The sequence below is a fragment of the Schistocerca piceifrons genome, chromosome 2, assembly GCF_021461385.2.
Source record: "Schistocerca piceifrons isolate TAMUIC-IGC-003096 chromosome 2, iqSchPice1.1, whole genome shotgun sequence".
Classification (NCBI taxonomy): domain Eukaryota; kingdom Metazoa; phylum Arthropoda; class Insecta; order Orthoptera; family Acrididae; genus Schistocerca; species Schistocerca piceifrons.
In genome coordinates this window covers 193,816,020-193,831,424 of record NC_060139.1, presented here as the reverse complement: position 1 = coordinate 193,831,424, position 15,405 = coordinate 193,816,020, and positions in this window count along the sequence as shown.

The window sequence follows — 15,405 nt, the reverse complement described above, 5'->3', positions numbered from 1 at the left end:
TATTGGCAGAATTACAGATAGATAGGCCACGAAATATTTATTTTTATCTTCATATTAACTGACTGGGACCACTTAACAACATCACTTCCTGTATTTTACCTAATCATTCCCTGTTTTCGGTACTCTATTTTATCCACCTGTTGTCTTTTACTTTTTCTGTCAATCTTGTTTCTTAATTTTTTTACATTGTAGTTCTCCAAATTATTGATCTTAATTCTAAAAGAATTTCTGTCCGTTGTCCTGGCTGGTGTTCTTCCACTCTACTTCTTTTTTTCTGTGAAGCATGCTAGCGATCAGTTCTCCAGAAATACAGTAACATTTTTTTCCTTACCCTATCCTACTTCATTCGTTAGATATGTCCAAATGAGAGTAATATTGGATTTTCCATTACTTTCAATATTTAATGTATACTTTAGTAATACCTTCATTCCTTCTTACGTTCCAACTCTCTTTTGTTTGTGTTAGCCTATTGAGTTAGCAGTTCAGTGTTAGGCTCTTGGGAGCACATAAACCTTATCACTGTAGTATACTGTTTTAGTGGCTTAAAAATGGTTCAAATTGCTCTGAGCACTATGGGACTTAACTGCTGAGGTCATCAGTCCCCTAGAACTTAGAACTACTTAAACTTAACTAACCTAAGGACATCACACACATCGATGCCCGAGGCAGGATTCGAAACTGCGACCGTTGTGGTCGCGCGGTTCCAGACTGTAGCGCCTAGAACCGCTCGGCCTCTCCGGTCGGCTTTAGTGGCTCATTTCTTAACAGTTACTTCTTATTACAAATCAGTTTAGTTAAACAGTATCGTGTTTACCTTTTATTAATCCTAACCTCGGCTACGGATCTTGTTAATCTAATCAGTTAAATGGTATTTGAAGGTATTTAAATCTATCTTAACAGTTACTTCTTATCACAAATCGGTTTAGTTAAACAGTATCGTGTTTACCTTTTATTAATCCTTACGTCGGCTACGGATCTTGTTAATCTATTCAGTTAAATGGTATTTGAAGGTACTTAAATCTATTGACAATTTTCGTTCATATTCGTTGTTTGTAATTTATTTTCTCAGCTAACGTCCTGAGACCTGTTTAGTTTCTTATTTTCTCTTAACATTTATTTGAGTAATTGCTTTCATTACGTTTGCTTGAAGTGCTGCAAAGTCATTTGTACGAGGGTGAGTCAAATGACAACCTTAAACTTGTAATAACAAATACAAATTTCGCGCCGTTATCCAGTAAGTTGATAAGCGTGCTACAAACAGCGTGCAGAATGACCTGTAGGTGGCAGCATAGTGCAGATCCACACATACTGTCGTAGTATCAGTATAAAGATGGCCGCCCCACTTGCGACTTGCACCAGGGAAGAACAGCGTTCTGTTATTCGGTTTTTGGGTAGTGAAGGTGTGAAACCTATTGAAATTCATCCAAGAATGCAGGTTCAGTACGGTGATGCATGTTTGTCACAGCAGCAAGTCTACGAATGGAGTAGGAAGTTCGCAAATGATGTGACTTCGTGGAAGATGCTCCTCGTCCACGTCAGGCACAACGAGTTGTGACTCCACAGAACATTGCAGCAGTTGAAGCCATAGTGAAGGAAAACTGCCGAGTGACACTGAATGACGTTGCAGCATGTTTACATATTAGTCATGGGTCAGCACACTACATTGTGCATGATGTGCTCCAGTTTCACAAAGTGTCTGCAAGATGGATGCCACGGCAGCTGACTCCTGAAATGAGAGAACGACGTGTTGATGCTTGTGAAGAACTTCTTCGGCGCTTTGAACGAGAAGGTGATGGCTACCTTGCAAGAATAGTTACTGGTGATGAAACCTGGGTTCACTTCCACTAACCGCAAACGAAGAGAGCAAGCAAGGAATGGCACCATTCCTCATCACCAAAACCAAAGAAGTTTCGAACAGAACCATCAGCAGAGAATGTTATGCTGACTCTCTTTTGGGACGAAAAAGGCTTTATTTTGGAGCATTACATGCCTAGAGGGACCACTGTTACCAGTGCATCATACACAGATCTCCTAAAAAATTATCTGCGGCCTGCAGTCAAATCAAAGCGACGTGGATTGCTGTCAGCAGGTGTCCTTTGGCAACATGACAATGCAAGGCCCCGCACTGCCCGTACAACAGTTGCAACAATCACAGACCTGCGTTTTGAGTCTCTTCCTCATCCACCATACTTACCAGACCTTGCCCCAAGTGATTTCCATATGTTTGGAGGCAATGGGAGGAAAGAAGTTCTGGTCTGATGAAGAGGTACGCCACGCGGTGCATGAGTGTTTGCGCGGACTACCAAAGCAATTTTTTTCTAAAGGAATTTATGCACTTTGTAAGTGCTGGAGGTCTTGAATTGAGATTGAGGAATATTATGTTGAGAAGTGATACAGCTTTGTACCACTTCAGCACAATAATAATATTTTTAAAATATTTAAGGTTTTCATTTGATTTAGCCTCGTAAATATTAAGCAACTCCATTTAGTGTCCTACTTTGCATTATGGTTTGCCAACGGCCTTGCCGTAGTGGTAAGACCGGATCCCATCAGATCACCGAAGATAAACACTGTCGAGCTTGGCTAGCACTTGGATGTCTGTCGAGCGCTGTTGACAAGCGGGTTGCACTCAGCCCTTGTAAGGTCAATTGAGGAGCTATTTGATTAAGAAGTAGTGGCTCCGACAGCGAAAACTGGCAATGGCCGGGAGAGAGGTGTGCTCACCCCGTGCCCCTCCATAACCCCACTCAGTGACATCGGCTGAGAATAACATGGCGGTCGATAGTTACCGTTGGACTCCCGAGGTCTGTTCCGACGGATTACATTACAGGTTCCATTTTGTCATTTTTGAGGTAAAAGGTTTCAGACTCTAATAACTCTTTTCTAAAACTCAGTTTGTAAGGTTGTCATAAGTGTTTTCTGCTGTTGTAAATAATTCATCTTTATTGTACTGGGACAAAGATGGATGAGGGCACTGTAAGAGTACTGAATAAGATACTTGACTCTTGTGTTTAGTTTTATCTGTAGCTGATTTGTTAGTCTGTCTCTAGTGCAGCTCTGAGAGATTCTTATTTGAGGGATATTAGAGTGCTGTTGAGTTTTTCACAGAATAAGATATGTTTTCTGTTCAAATGGCTCTAAGCATATGGGACTTAACATCTGAGGTCATCAATCCGCTACAATTAGAACTACTTAAACCTAACTAACCTAAGGACATCACACACATCCATACCCGAGGCAGGATTCGAACCTGCGACCTTAGCAGCAGCGCGGTTCCGGACTGAAGCGCCTAGAACCGCTCGGCCACAGCGGCCGGCATCTGTTCACTGTGACTCTGTGAGAAACTATCTGGAATGCTTTATTATGGAGAAGAAAAAAGATTTACAATACCTTCTTGTACTTTATATTGGGAGGAAATTTTAAACATGCGTTTGTAGTTTGTAGTTTCTTTGTAATGAGAGTATTTCGTAATTATAAAGAGTCCTCTTATGTTTTGCACTATTTTTGCCAGCAGTCACAGTTTTATTTCTCAAAAACAATTTTCTTTAAGGTAAAACCTACCTCCATGATTCGTAGCGAAGTTTTGAATTTTTACCACGTGAGCATTGTATCTTACGTCCCACGAAGCAGCAGACTGTTTCTGACAAAAGGGATTGGAATAGGTTATTTAGGTTATTTATCTGTAGCTGCTGCATCTGCTGATTTGTGTTTGCTGCCGAGAACGTCAGTACTCCAGACACACACACACACACACACACACCACACACCCACCCACACACACACACACACCACACACACACTAAAAAAAAAAAAACAGCATGCTGAGAAAGAGGTAAGTCACTTATTGCTGGGGCAGACCAACCTTGTATTGAACAATCTGTGTGTAATCGGAATTGTCATGTGTCATGCTAGTAAACAAATGAATTTTCTGTGAACAGTGTCACTAATTTCAAACAGCTATTTTCTTCCGAGTAGAGCAGTGATTTATTTTTGTGGGTGTTGCAAGTCAAACGCTGCACTTCATATCGCGATTCGTTCATGATGTGTTTCGGTAATGAATTTTAGTTACCTAGTTTTCTCTGAGCACACAATTAGTTTCTTTTCGCAGATAATTAGATTCATTTTATTTATTTTAAATTTTGTTTTTCATGAAGTCTGAAATTTTATTTCACGATACTGTTCCCATGCGCAGCACACGGACAACCAACAGTCGGTATTGCTGAGCAGTTGAATATGTTATCTAAAGCACATTTTACATGGGGAGAAAGTTTTGGAAATCAATGTATTCAGTCTTCTCGTATACATTCAATATATTTTTATAGAAAGCTTACAAGTTAAACATCAAAGGTGATAACCCATCCATTAGATCTGTCTGAAATAGTTGAGATATTTCAGCTACAAATTTAACTTTATAATACACTGAAGAATCAAAGAAACTGGTACACCTGGCTAATATCGTGCAGGGGGCTCCGCGATCACGTGGAAGTGGAGCAACATGAGGTGGCATGGACTCAACTGATGTCTGAAGTAGTGCTAGAGGGAACTGACACCATCAATCCTGCAGGGCCGTACATAAATCCGTAAGAGTACGAGGGGGTGGAGATCTCTTCTGAACAGCACCTTGCAAGGCATCCCAGATATGCTCAATAATGTTCACGTCTGTGGAGTTTGGTGGCCAGTGGAAGTGTTTAAACTCAGAAGAGTGATCTTGGAGCTACTCTGTAGCAATTCTGGACGTGTGGGGTGTCGCACTGTCCTGCTGGAATTCCCCAAGTACGTCGGAATGCACAATGGACATGAATGGATGCAGATGATCAGATGGGGTGCTTACGTATGTGTCACCTGTCAGAGTCGTATCTAGAGGTATTAGGGACCTATATAATTCCAATTGCACAGCCCTACACCATTATAGAGCCTCCACCAGCTTGAACAGTCCCCTTCTGATATGCAGGGTCGATAGATCCATGAGGTTGTCTCCGAATCCGTACACTACCATCCGCTCGATACAATTTGAAACTAGACTAGAAACTACCAGGCAACGTGTTTCCAGTCATCAACAGTCCAGTGTCGTTGTCGACGGGCACGGACGAGGCGTAAAGCTTCGTGTCGTGCAGTCATCAAGGGTACACGAGTGGGCCTTCGACTCCGAAAGTCCATATCGATGATGTATCGTTGAATGGTTCACAGGCCTACACTTGTTGAGGTTCAGCATTGAAATCTGCAGCCATTTGAAGAAGGGTTGCACTTCTGTCACGCTGAACGATTCTCTTCAGTCGTCGTTCGTCCCGTTCTTGTAGGATCTTTTTCCGGCAGCAGCGATGTCTGAGATTTGATGTTTTACCTGATTCCTGATATTCACGGTACACTCGTCAAATATTCGTACAGGAAAATTCCCACTTCATCGCTACCCAGGAGACGCTGTGTCCCATCACTCATGCGCCGACTACAACACCACGTTCAAACTCACTTAAATCTTAATACCCTGCCATTGTAGCAGCAGTAACCGACCTAACAACTGCGCCAGACACTTGTTATCTTATTTATACGTTCCAGACTGCAGCGCCGTATTCTGCCTGTTTAAACATCTCCGTATTTGAATACGCATGCGTATAACATTTTCTTTGGCCCATGTTGCAGGTCCTGTACGGGCCTTTCTGGATACAGAAAATGTTCGTCTGCTGCCCTGGCCAGCACATTCTCCAGATCTCTCACTAATTGAAAACGTCTGGTCAATGGTGACCGAGCAACTGGCTTGTCACAATACGCTAGTCACTACTCTTGATGAACTGTGGTATCGTGCTGAAGCTGCATGGGCAGCTGTGCCTGTACACGCCATCCAAGCTCTGTTTGACTCAATGCCTAGGCGTATCAAGGCCGTTATTACGGCCATAGGTGGTTGTTCTGGGTACTGATTTCTCAGGATCTATGAACCCAAACTGCGTGAAAATGTAATCACATGTCAGTTCTAGTACAATATATTTGTCCAATGAATACCCGTTTATCATCTGCATTCCTTCTTGGTGTAGCAATTTTAATGGCCAGTAGTGTATTTGTCTGGTGGATCGTTTTCAAACCATGATTGCTCCTTCTGGCCACTCTGTCGAGGGGTGTTCTTTTAAATCGCTCGATAGATGAGTTTGCATCACTGTTAATCGCGAGTGGAATTAACTGACTTGTGCTCTGGTTGATTTTGCTATCAGTTCTTGATTGCTGTCAGTTGTAACCGATATTCGGCGAATTTCTGTCTTATCTCAGTGAATAGCTACTTTTACGACTTGTCAATGAATTCCTCGCCTGCATGCTAAAGGTTAACTTTCAGCTTAAGCTGGATTTTGCTGGGCCACTACCTGCCTGTGAGTGGTTGTAGCTTGTTGAAAACCTTGTGCCGTCAAAAGGTGGCATTCTTAGTAGTTAAAACTGCGTGCAGGTTTTCATTCTTTACGACGTCAAAGTCCTTAGTGGCTTTGCAGATTGCCTTTTCTGAATATTAACTTGATTCAAGCTGTCTTAACAGCCGAACTAACATCAACTGTAGCTGCAGTTTATTACGCAATACCGAATTTAAGGAACTTTGAGCCGAATGTTATCTTCATTTGTTTTCTACTTTGATGATCCTGTGTTTTAGCGTTGTGCTGACTTGTTTAAGTGAATTGTATATCAATGTTGATTTTGTGTGTATTACAAAAGCTGTTGATAGTGTGCAGCACCTGCTGGTTGTTGTTCCCGCTCGGGTCTCGACTATGAAATTCAGACACGCCGCTGATGTTGATCGCCAACCGTCAGGAATGTACTAATTTGTGTTTACTGTTTCCAGGTTACTGCATTATGTAACGGTCACCAGGTATTTGTTGTTACGCTTGTCTCCGTAAGCTGCAAATTCTTTGGTTATTAATCAGGTTGCTCAGTTGTGATAGAGACTTCCGCTGTTAACACAATTTACATCTGAATAGTTTGAAATCTTAGTTTGCTATAAACTGTGTTAAGGTATTGACGGAAGTATCAAGTTTCCTGGGTCAAAATTCGTTCATTCAACTTACATCGGTAGTTAATCTTTCTTAATTTCAATTGTTTAGTTAATTCTGTGTAGCAGTAATACTGTTTTTTTTTTTAAGTTTTGCGCCGTAAGGCTGTTTATCTTGCACACTTTCAAGAATTTTTTGCTTAAATGGGTGGTATTTTTTAAAATTTCGTTTTAACTAATTCTGTAACCGTGAATGTACCACGGGTTGCTTACGATAGTATTATACTGTAAATGTATTGTTACCAGTGTCTGCATCTTGGGTTTGTCAAATAAATATCTTTTCTTTTTACTGTATCCCCAAATTGTGGCTCAGCATTCCGTAATTTCGTTGGAGCAGCGTTGTGCCCTCCTCCCTACCTGATCACCATTAGTAGTTGTTACTGCGTGCGTCATTTGTGGTACCTTCAGAAAGAAAAGAACAGGACCGACGAGCTCACAGTCCATATCTAACGCAGAACTGCACGGTAAGTAGGGACCTCTCTCGCTCCAATGGTGCATGAGTCGGGGAAATGGTATCTTGGAAGAAGACGTTGCTGATACCACAATTGACCTCAAATAGCCGAACGCATATTTCTTCTGGCTAGAAAACTACAAAATTAATTTGCTTTCCTGATAAACATCATTCGGCATAAGATGAGTCACACATTGCTGTCTATCTTCTTATTCTTCTTCTTTCGAATGGGCCAACTAAGAACCACGATATTCAACTTTTCAACCTGGAAAGGGACTTGATGTTTGCCAGTTAACCCCGTATTCTATGGCTATGTTTCTCCTTTCCCTACATTGTCCACAAGGAGCCAGTCTTTTTACGGGGTGGTCAGTCCCGAAACTTCTTTTCTTTTAGTAACCTTCTGAGAATTGCTCGGTTTCTAATGTCACTTTCAGTTCCTGGATATCTTTCTTGACTTCTATCAGCCATGGTGTCACTGTCTTCCTGCTCTTCTAGTAGCTGAGAAGTCGGTTGGTCAGTTTTGTTTGGTCCATCCATGTGATATGTCCGTAGAAAGCGAGACGTCTCTTCCTGGCTACATCTGTGATTTTCTCGGTATGATTGTATAGCTCCTGTTTTGATTTTCTGCTGTACTCACCATCTGTTTTGACCGGTCCCAGAGTTTTTCCCAGGATCTTGCTCTCCTGAGTCTCTAGTTTATCTGTCAAGCCTTTGCTGTTCAGATTCAAGCATTCTGAGACATAGGGCTTCAGGGCGGATAACTGTTTGGTAGTGTTTTAGTTTGGAATTGCGAGATAGGCATTTCTTATTATAGATGTTCTTGGTTAATCGATATGCTAATTGTAACTTATTAATGCGAGTTGTTAGTGCGGTTCCTTCTGATAGATTAGGTTCCAACCATTGTCCTAGATACTTGAATCTGTCAACTTTCTCAAGTTGACCTTGTTCCAACTGTAATTCACAGGGAGCGTCACTGATGTTGGTGAGGTATTTTGTCTATTCTAGTGACAATTGGAGTCCTACCTTGGCAGCCTGGAGTTTGAGCATATTGAGCTGCTTTACTGCTACTTCCACTGAGCTTGCTATAAGTGCCAGATCATCTGCAAAAACTAAACAGTCTACCACTCGTCCCTTCCGTTTGTGACCCAGATAAATACCTCTCGGTATATTTCGTATTTCCATTTCCTTTCGCCACTCTCTGATCACCTGGTCCAGTACACAGTTGAAGAGAAGAGGTGAAAGTCCATCTCCATGTTTAACTCCTATCTATCCATATTTATAGAACGGCAGACACTGAGACACTCTCGTATTTCAGTGACTTGTGAACATCCAACGGCCTTTCTTCTACTACTTTTCCGTCCATTTCCTGCGGTAATGACAGCACAGACGATTTTGATCCCTATCCGATGAGTCCTGCCTTTTAGAGCCGATACTTAAATCTGCAGTTTCCGACTACGTCTGTAAACGGCGTCGATCCATTTCCCACACTTATTAAGTATCAGTACTACCAGACCACATGCCAGCCAAGTGACAGTAAAATTCATTGACACGGTAAAGCATATGACATACGTTTTGTCCCAGCATAGGAGATTACAGAAACACGATCAACTCCCCTGACGCACAAGGGGCAAAAAAAACTGTTTAAATGGTCGAACGTTAAGACCGAAAGCCATGTCTATAGAGACTCTTCGACAGTAATTAGCTAACTTTCAGCAGCGGCTCCATATGGCTAGAACAGTATTATTCTGCACAAACCATAAAAAGATTATAGCAGATGCAAGAATATTTGGTAGACCTAGTTGTACTACGGATGATTTCAGATTAATGTGGCTGTCTTTTTCGCTACAGCTACGTAGTAGCTATTGTGGAAGATTATGGATAGCTTTTAATTCCCAGAAAGCTTATGTTGGTCCGTTTGCACATATCACATTACGGGAAATGATATGCGTGATTTGTCAGGGAATATAAATTTGCTTGATGACTGGGTGTTGTGTGATGTTCTTAGGTCAGTTAGGTTTAAGTAGTTCTAAGTTCTAGGGGACTGATGACCATAGATGTTTAGTCCCATAGTGCTCAGAGCCCTTTGTAAATTTGCTTCTTGATGAAACCACAGTAGCGTTCTCACAGATTGTGGGATACACAGTCACAAGTGGATAAATGCGAGATAATGTCAATAACGAGGAGAAAGAAAGCCATCTTATCCGATAATAATAACACTTTCGTGTTGCACAACGACATGGTGCAAGTCTTTAAACTGGATACCACTTCTGCGGCTTCCGTGTCCTTGAACTCCTCTATAATCTTACTAGAGAAGGAGACCTACAATTTAACTCAGTATTCAAACCAGTTGTCGTTCCTGGCGAAGCCCCACATAACTCAGAGGCAAAAGCTAGGTTGAAGGACTGAAAAATTTTCTTCGTTCGACAGGAATTCGAACCCACGACGTCTCGCTTCCAGGCAAGCACTTTACCACTAAATCACCAGCCCTTACGCAGTACTATCCGCTTACAAGATTAGTGGCGAACACCTGGCGTACATCACATTGTTTGACTATCTATGGGTAATACCAAGAACACGAAAAATCAGTATCAAAAAGGCGATTGGAAGACTTAGATTTGTTGGGACGTTTCAGGGGAAGTGCAGCGTGTCTGTAAAGGAAACTGATTACAAGGCGCTACCGAGACAGACTCTACAGCAATACTTCGCTCTTTTGAGTGACGTGTTGCTCGGATCGTAAAGGAACAATAGAGCCCATACGACTATCCATTATAAATGTTCGGGGAACTTAAAGGGCCATTTTTGAGGAAAAAAAGGGTGAATTGACAGAGTGTTAGGTTACTGAATACGAATTTGAAATGACGACGTTTCAACTTAGCGTCCGTCCCCTCAGATCTGGATTTTCCTTGATTTAGTTCAATCGATGAAGGTGACTGCCGCGAAGGATCATTTGGAAGCGCACGGCGAACTTTGTTCTAAACCTTCCCTCAATTTGAGTATGTGCTCCGTCTCTAATGATCTCGCAGTCGACTGGACAAACTCTAACCTCCCTTCCTTTCTTTGGAAGAAAGCCGACGTTGTTATTGCGAAACCCTTTTGCGTAAATTTAGAAATGCGATTACTGAAGACGATCGTACGACAGTTCTGCTGTCACCATCGTGTATCTCGTGCAGAGAGCATGAGAATAAGATGAGAGAGATTAGGGTGTGTACAGAGGCACATTGGACAGTAAATTTCCTCTCGCACAAAAGGAATAGGACAGAAAATCGATGGCACTGCTACGTAGTACCCTCCGCCAGTCACCACAGGCCGGATTGTGTGATGTATAAGTAGACTTAGATATTGTGTATCGTAAAAGTAGTGAAACATGCATGTATGTGGAAAGTATTGCCATTCTTATATCGGTTACAAAATATACGGCGAAACAACAATAGCGCACTCGGTTTCCGTGGAAATGGCTGCTCAACAAAGCTGCAGAGACTATATAAAGACACCAACGGGAGCACTTTCAGTCTAGTCCAGCAGCGGGGGAGGTCAGCGTGGGACGACGTTGGGAGGTACATACAGGAAAATACGAGCAAGCAAGTCAACCACTCCACGGGTTTGTCAAGGTCTACGACTCAAGACATCAGCGGCTCTACCCATTTGCAACTCTCTACTCCGTTGACTCCAGACATCGGCATCAACATCTATGCTTCTTTGACTCGACGTTCTTCTCGCTTCTATTTCGACTTGCCACTACTTCGACTCTTCGCTGGTCGCTGTTTGGGCTCCGTTCTTCGACTCGCCGTTTCTTCGTCTCGTTGCTTCTTCAACTCGTCGCTTCATCGCGCCTACAGTGCTCCGAGCTACAGGATGCTCAGCTCCGACCAGGGTTTTCGGGAGGTTTTCCTTGGTTGTAAGGCGAATGCCGGAGCTGTTTACCCCCTCCCATCGATACAGAGATATTTCATGTAAAGAAGAAACTGAGAAATAAAAGCTGTAAGCTCACTTTACGTTGCCTTTAATATCTTTTAATGTGAACAAATTTAGTAATAGAGGATATAATGTCATTTGTTTTGCCTGTAAGTGCAGTATATAGCTGACTGTTGGTCTGAGACGGAGGCAGAAAGTCTCACCTGTTCTCATTGGTGTGCGACTAGATAAATATATGAACCTAAGGCTTTCTAATGGTATGGAGATGAAATGTAGAACAGAAACGAATGAAAGACTGAAATGTTTGATGACAGAAGCCAGAAAAAAATATCTTATCACAGAGCCCCGAAAAACGCAGCCCTATTTCATTTCTTGTGTGTGTAAAACAAATGAGACACAATGATTATGTGAGACATAAGCTGAGACACAAAAATCTGCTTATTTCCTTATACGTTTATATGATATTTTGGTATACACGTTCTCAATTATTCAACTATTCAGCATCCGTCGATCGTAAGTAATATCTCTGGATTAAGCAATCTCTGGCAGGCTGGCTGACTACGTTAACGAGTTGCTGCATTACTTATGCATAGTGTCCTTGCATTCATGCTACAAAAACTGTTAGAACAAGGATTGATACTGCAACGGTAAGTAGACACCATCAACAAGAACTAACAAACGAGGTTGCGTTTTAGTCGGTACAGCGTACTGGAATGTGTTGATCAAGAAAGTCTGACGCGTTGCATTCAGATGTACATTTTCAGCTCTGACGTCGTGGTGAATAGAAAAAAATTGTTACACATCTCCTCGTCTAACTTCCACTGACAATCACGAAATACGGTGACGTACTAGAGGATAGTTGCTGACCAGATGATGTGATGTGTGCATAGCGAAGATAGTAACGTATGTTACAGTCGCAAAATGTTTTAGGTTAAGGAAGGTATCATTTATAGTCTAGAAGTCGCAGCACTCAGGATTTTGCCTCGAGAGCATAGGGTAACCCAACATCTAATTCAACACTCATTGGCGTATTTTGTGTTCATAATCCTGTAGTTTCTAGGAAGCAGGTCAGCGTGATGTTGAGACGAAGTTGAACTATATACCTATAGACCCGCAAAGGTAAAGGTCACCCAGCAAAACCCGTCCAAGCAGCATTCGTTTGAAACGTAGGACTTGTTCTGAAATACACACAACGATTCTGCCATAAGACTGATATAACGTAATAAGGTAATTTCCAAGAAGGGCGGAAAAATGAACATTGCTTTCTACTTTGAGAACGGAGTAAATATTTCAATTTTTGTATTGTCACAATTTACGACTATCTGGTAAATCTCTCTCCTGTGAGACTCTCCCAGTTTTCGTTTAATATGCATCAAAAGTGTATTCTGGGTACGGGGGAAGAGGAATGGTGCCCGTTGCCTACACCAGAACGCGGTATTGTGCATGACGACAATGATATACCTTATGAGATATGTACTGTAATGTAATACATTCCCGTGAGTGAAAAAATTGCTGTTACTCTCTCTCTCTCTTTTTTAATAACTTTCTGTTTTGAATGTGTTCGTCTTTTGTCGTCTCTCTTGTCAACATCTCGAGGAGTCGAGCGTTCGATAGATATCGCTCGTAGGTAGGCCGTGATTTCGATGTGCACCGTTTCGTGGAAGTTACCTGTATCTTTTCATTAAAATGTCATTATGATGAATTCTGTACAGATTAGTTGTTCATAGTTAGGATTTGTCTGGACAAATTTTTGAATGTCTGGAATTATTACATCAGGTGGTTAATGATAGTTTAAACGAAGAGTTTAATGTTTGTTTTGAAACTGTTCTCTCATAGGAAAAAATACTAACATACCGGTAACTGCAATTGTCTGCATATCAGTTTTTATTATATATAACACAACTATTTTTTTACAGTGCAACCAGTGGAAAGAAGGGATGCGAAACAATAAGATCTGTAGTAAGTTTCGTGATTGCTTACAACCGACACAGTGTATAACAAGTACCAAGGACTCTGAGACGAACTCGTTACACTTTGCAGAATGTGTAAGTAAATTAAATTCCTTTATTTTGGAGGATATATTTTTAAGATTCTGATAATGCTTAAACCGGTGTGACAAACGTTATGTGTATAACGTAATTTGCACTGACATTAGAAGTTCAGCATTTTTTAATGTGGGTATGTGTTTATTCCAACACTTTTACCAGGTGAGGAAACTAAAATATTGTCTGTTTGTGTGGAGTATTGTAGTGGTTAATACGTTCCATCGAATAATGCAAATGAATACCGTGTGTTCTACATTATTAGTTTCCACATCGAGAGGTTCAATGACAATAACGTTCTCCGATAGCCATTCTACTGTGCTTGGCGGAGGTTAAAAAATGGTTCAAATGGCTCTGAGCACTATCGGATTTAACATGTATGGTCATCAGTCCCCTAGAACTTAGAACTACTTAAACCTAACTAACCTAAGGACATCACACAACACCCTTTCATCACGAGGCAGAGAAAATCCCTGACCCCGCCGGGAATCAAACCCGGGAACCCGGGCGCGGGAAGCGAGAACGCTACCGCACGACCACGAGCTGCGGACGGCGGAGGTTACCTCAAAGCAATGTTAGCCACTCCCTGTCATGTTACATTAAGGTATCGAGCGACGGAAAGAATATTGTAAACCTACGAAGAACTCTGTTCTCTCTTATCACGTCTACATGACCCCTATGCGATATATACGCAGCGGTCATCAGAATTCCTTCCTAGCAATTCTCTAAAATTATCCAAAGGAGGCCTTACGGGAACGTTTCCTTGACCCCAGCAATTCCGGTTCAAATTGCCTAAGTAGGTCCTATTTCCGTTACAGTTAGCATGCCCTATATCGGCCTATTATCACTACCCTTCCTTTGACGTTTTCAGTTAGGTGCATATTATGAGGACTCCACACACAGGGCAGCACTAACAGAATAGTCTGCTTTAACGCCGTGTAGCCTACATCATTTCCTTAGCCTGTGAACTGCACTTTCCATTACCCTGACAACAAATGAAAGTCTACCACTTTCTTTTATACTACTGATTTCTCTCACCTCTTTCCAGTATCTCTTCTCTCAGGTTTTCCTTTCCCAGCCTTTACAAACCTCTTGGATTCAGGTGACTATCAATTGTTACTCTTAACGTATTTGAAAAAAGAATTGTTTGCTGAGACTATTCTTATCCATTCCGTAAATTTGTCCAAAAATAGTAGTCCCCTCTTCCTTATTGATCCTGATATGTTTTCTGTGTCCTGATAAATTTCATCGTTCCTTTATTTCCAAGAGGCTGCATCGTTAAGGATCTGTTACTTTTCATATAATTCTTCTTTCTAATATTACTAATTTATTAGGCTTATAATTTAATACTAGACATTCGCCAGCATAGAGGCATACTGGTTTAACTACTGTGTTGTAGTGGTTTAAGTTTTTTAGATAAACACTTTTTGTTGAAGGTATTCTTAGTAAAGCCATATGCTTTTCCCATCTTGTGGATCCACTCCTCCAATGTAAATTTTTTGTAAAGCGTTTTCTTAAATAGTCTCCCCCAAATATTGGAATTTTTTTTACCTTTTCTCTTTGCCCAATATTTGTTATGAAATATTTTGGAGCACTTTCTTAATTAATCTCTGCAGACATTCTTAAGCCTGTCACGTTGTTTGGCTCTTTCAGAAGATTGACTTGTACGGCTGCATATGCCATGTCTTCAGAAAGTGTGGCGAAATCATCCGCAAATGCTGGGCAGTTTATTGCAACACCTGTGTTCTTTCTTCCTACCTCGAGTGTCGATATTTTGGGTTCTTCCAGTTTTTCATTCAAAATCCTTACAGTTTTCTGCATGACAAAGTTGAAAAGGAATAGGGATAAACCGTCATCTTGCCTGACACCTGTTTTTATTTTGGGAGGTCGAGGTATCTAACATGGGATGATCAAACGAAACTTTAATCGTCTGGGCATAACTGAGTTTCTATGATTGCTCTGGGAGAGGGCTCATTGTA